Consider the following 5007-nt stretch of genomic DNA (forward strand, 5'->3'; position numbering starts at 1 on the left):
CCCCCCCCCCTGTCATAGCTTCAGGATCAGTGTGGACTCAGTTAAAGCCTGGCAAGTGATAGTGCCATATATCCAGTTGACAAGAATGAAAGAATACAGCAGCCAACACATTTAATTCCCAGTGTGATAGTGAGTGGAGTATAGTGGTTGCGCAAAGAATTTCTCATCCCGGGTTCAACATTCTTGAGGTCAAAAAGAGTCCATTTGAGAGTTCTGCTTAAAGCTGACAAACAAGTGACACCAAGTATGATCTTTCCATTTTCTTTCTCTCAATCAGTCTTTAAGTAACTATCTCTTCATTCCTCTGCACACCACAGGGAGGCGTGTCTGAACAGAAAATTGAAAGGGAGTTAGAAAGACAATAAAAAGAAAGAGTAGGGAGGGTCACACATACCAAGGGTCAGTGTGAGGCGGTGTTTCAAAAAAGTCTGAAGAATAAACAACCCAAGTTTGTGTAAATGTATTAATATATGATTGTGCAGATATGTTAAATAAGAAAAGAGGAAAAAGCAGATGATCCAAGTAAAAAAAAAAGATATAAAAGATATAGCAACAAAAATGACCACCTTCATGAAGTAACTCATACTAAAACAAAGTCCTGCTACCTTTACAGCTGATGGAAAGCAAACAATAGTTGAGTTTGCTGACATATTGTGCCCTCTGGTGTTGTCACCCTGTGCTATAGCCATTGAACACACACACATCTACAACACATTTTAGTGTGAGGACAGAGAGAGACAAGGTGGAGAGGGAGCCGTGAACTGAACTGACGACTTTTAAAGAAACCAACGCCCTTAATTGGAATTTCCTTTAATAATTACTGTCCTTTTCTTTCTCACATTCACTTTTTCAACGCATGTATTTGAAAGTCAGCTCGACATGACTTGTCTGTGCTGAAAATTCTGGAAGACCTATACACAGTGACTTCCAAACGTACAATGACAGTCCTATTATAATGGAAATTTATTGAGAACCTCAAACACACCCACTCGGAGACACACCTTGCATTTCTTTTCCACTAAGCTTGGGTTTGGGTGGGTTTGCATTACGTGTTTGCTTTTTTTTTTTTTCAAACAAAACACTGCAAGACTGAACGTGTAAAAAAATAACAGCTCTCATGTCAAAAGAGACCGATGAACAGTAGAACAGTGAACCCTTGCTGTACTGTATAATGACATAATGAAGATTAATTGGAACAAGCTCTCCAACAGGGAAGGTTTGGCCTTATTTATAGGAAAACCACAGACACACAATTGACATGAAGATTGTTGTGCAAGTGTTTTTTCCACAGACTGCTGACATTTGTATTTTTCGTGATAAGGATCTTTCTGGTAGCGTCAGGGCTGTAAGGTGTGGTAAGGGAGAGTTTAATTTTTGACAGATTTACTGATGCTCATCTGTCATTCACTGGACCCACCCTTCGGCTTATCCTCCTTTATCCTTTATGTCTCCATTCAACCTATGCTGTCTGTCTGCATTATCCAGCCGGTTGTACACGGGGCATTTTGAGGAGAAAATAAAAAGCTTTTGCTGTCTGTGTCTTTAGCTTGGGAGTAAATATTTAACTTAATGTTTGCTTTCTGGACTGAAATCCAGTGAGGGGGTCACGGCTACATATCCTGGTTGTAAACAGAAGATTTAGCTGGAAATGGGAATTTGTCACTCATGCATGTGTTAGTCACACCAAACTGACACCTGGAAAGACCTAATGGGAATGAACTGCGATGAATCAAAAGCAATGCAGGGACAGCAGCAGGTTAACTCTCATGAACAATGTCTAGTGTTTCACAGTGACTGTGAGACGACTTGCAGACGCACATGTGATATCATTTCCAGACACTGACACTGACATCATCATTCTCTGAGTAAATAGTGAAAAAAAAAGCCTGACAGCTGGTTTATTAAACTGCAGAGACAATTAACATTGTCTTGCTTATTAATGTTGTGTCCCGATCTGAGTTTCCCCAGCAGCTTGTTAACATGCAGATGGTTCCCTCAGACTTTCCACTGCTTCATAGAACAACACTGAAAAAGAGATGTTTCTTCAGCTTTACAAGACCATTGGTGGTTCTATCATTAACTTCGGCGCAAGGTTTTTACATTAAATAAAAATACATTTGGTAAAATGCAATGTAGTGTAAGTAGACCCTGCATCCAGAAAACCCCAATCCATCTTTTCTGAGTGTTTTTTTCCCAGGAAAAGCCTTTAAATGTCTAACATATGGAGGAATTTATGCATTAGTGTAGAGGGTAAACTCCTCAGGTCACTAAACCCTCTCAAATTCCCCAGAATATTACAAAGGACGTGATCTCAGTCCTCGACTGGGAAAAAATCAAAAGGAGTTCCACAGTGATTTTGAGCTTTTTGTCAACCACCTTTTCTTCTGTAATGTTTGCTTCTCTGCAGGAAAACTCAGGGCTTTTTATTTGTGCGTTAGTGTGTTGTATGGTCTTGCAGTCCATACACTGTCTGTGTACACTGCTCATGAATTTATGGCTTTCCCCCTCTATCTAAGTTGACATTAACCCACGAAGGGAATAAATCACCCAATGCTGCACTAGTCTATCTCTTGGACTTTGAAACCAAAGTGCAATAAAACTATATTTATATGCTTACATTGTTTTCCTGCTGTGGTGTTTATTTAACACTTTATCATACAGTCTAAATTTGTAAATATATTGATAATAATGAGAATAGGAACGCTGATAAAGACACATACGCTGTTATCTGACTCTTACATGTCTTCTCACAGCAGAACAGTTTCGAATTACTCACTGCAGAGTGAAAGCTCTGGCACACCCCTGAGATTTTTATTCTTTTTTACACCTCATGTGTAACCAGCTGGTTTAGAACAGACAGACAGAACACATGCACACACACACACACACTGACTCATAGCGTTGTCTAGGGGTGGGTCCTGGACACACCTGAAGTTGTTGCTAGGGAGTGGAACATACAGGTTTAAATGATAACAAACAGCACTGTGAGATAATGTGACGGTACAACGGTCAACTGGTTTCTGTTGGCACACAGCCAATGCCATATATTCTGCACACACCACAAAAGAAAGCATTGTCTGGATGACAAGTTTGTAAAGGATCTAGATGAAAATAGATCCGGTCATTAATGTTTTTTCTATCTTTAAGACAATAAAGCGGCAGGCAAAAGAAAAAAAGTGGAGACCATTTATTTTACAAAAGACCTTCATAATTAATGAATTACCTGTTGCACAGCACACTGAAAGTCAATGATTTGCACCTGACAGCTTCATTTTAAATATATAATCTGTCATTTATTATGAGACTTACAATACATGACAGTATAAACAATGCTGCAGACAACAAAAGTAGTGCTGTTGCTCCAGTCTGCCTGCAGGGGTCATCAGTGTGTAACAAGACACAACAAAACACTGTGGGCCATTCAGGGGCCCCTCAGTCATCATTCATGGGGCCATCTGTCATGCTTGCTATGCGGGCAGTAAAAGCTGAGAGTTGTGTGTTAAATCTTAAAAGGTGTGTCATTTGTTGAAAATGAAATAAGGAGCTGGAATCACATCCATGTCTGCTCCAATGTAATCTTTGAGACACTAATACAAATGAAATGTGCACTTTTCAACAGCATGAGTCAATAAAAAAAAAAAATGTAATTGCACATTATGGCCAGGAGGGTGAAGCATTGCTAAACATTATGTTCTGTAGATGAAGTAGGACAGGAGTCTACCATCACATGGCCTGATACATATAGGCAATCAAGCTGGTGGGTGTAAATCAAACCTGACCAATATTGAACACTTTCTTGTCATAAATAATCGTTGAGTTCATCCAATTCCCATCAGGCTTCCTTAAATCCTTCACATCCTTCACTGTAAAGTTTAGTTTTGGGACCACATGCCGTCATTGCATTCAGAATAATCACAAAAGAGTGGTGGAATTTCAGTGAAATGGGCAAGAGATTGTGAAATTAGGATAATTAATAATCTCATCTGTTATTGATCAAGTTGATTTTGTGTATTAAAATGTTTAACACAGCATGTGATGGTAATGTTTTGCTATAAGAACAGACTCATATTCAAATCATACAAGGGTTTATACGTTGTAGCTTTATTAGTGGGTACTAAATAATGTATTAATGCTTTATTAGATTAGCAAAAGGCCATTAATAAGGAAATGTTTGGGGTTGCCAGGTTGTGAAAAAATCAGTTGCTTCATCAGTTTACCCTCCAGCAGAGTAACTTGCTCTTGTCTTTATAGTTCATCAGCAAGAGCCCTCAATGTTCAGTCCAATCACTTCCCTGCTGGAAAGAGCTGGAGATCAGCTGAAAATAAATAAATGAAATGTACAACTCCAGGCTTGATAAATTATCATAAGGAGCTCATTACTAATGCCCTCCTAACATTTATAACTGCAGACCTGTTGGCTTATTATAAAGTGAGAAATTCATTTGATTTTTCACCATTGGACAGCTTAAAATCTCCTTTTAAAATATCTTAGTATTGATCTTTTAATGAAGAATTCAGTAACCTTGAATAAAGCAAGTTATATATTTAGTTACAAACCCTTCCTGCTGCATTATAAACAGGTATTGTGTAAGAAAAACAGTGAGACACAGATAAAATAAAAATCAAAAGACAGTAGAAATGGCTACAAACAAAGTGGAGCATATTGAGACAAATTCTTTCTCCGGCTCTCAATCATTCAGACTCCAACTATGGATGAAATACAATATCATGTTGAAACTTTAAAAGTTATTCCAAGACCAAGAAGAAAAAAATAAATAATTCACCTTTACTGGCTTCTAAAGCAGAACTGGTATGTGTTTTATTGTTTGCTCCAGGAATGGGCGGGGCCAGGGCTAGTTCCTCCTCTTCCTACCCCCTGTTGACACGACATCGGTACTGTGCGTTTAAAAGCTTTGTATTTATGCATGTGTGTATTAACTCATTGCTCATTTATATTTAATATATATATATATATATATATATATATATATATGTCACAGAATATAA

The sequence above is a fragment of the Morone saxatilis genome, unplaced genomic scaffold, assembly GCF_004916995.1.
Source record: "Morone saxatilis isolate NCDOM2014 unplaced genomic scaffold, NCSU_SB_2.0 Contig23, whole genome shotgun sequence".
Taxonomy (NCBI): Eukaryota; Metazoa; Chordata; class Actinopteri; family Moronidae; genus Morone; species Morone saxatilis.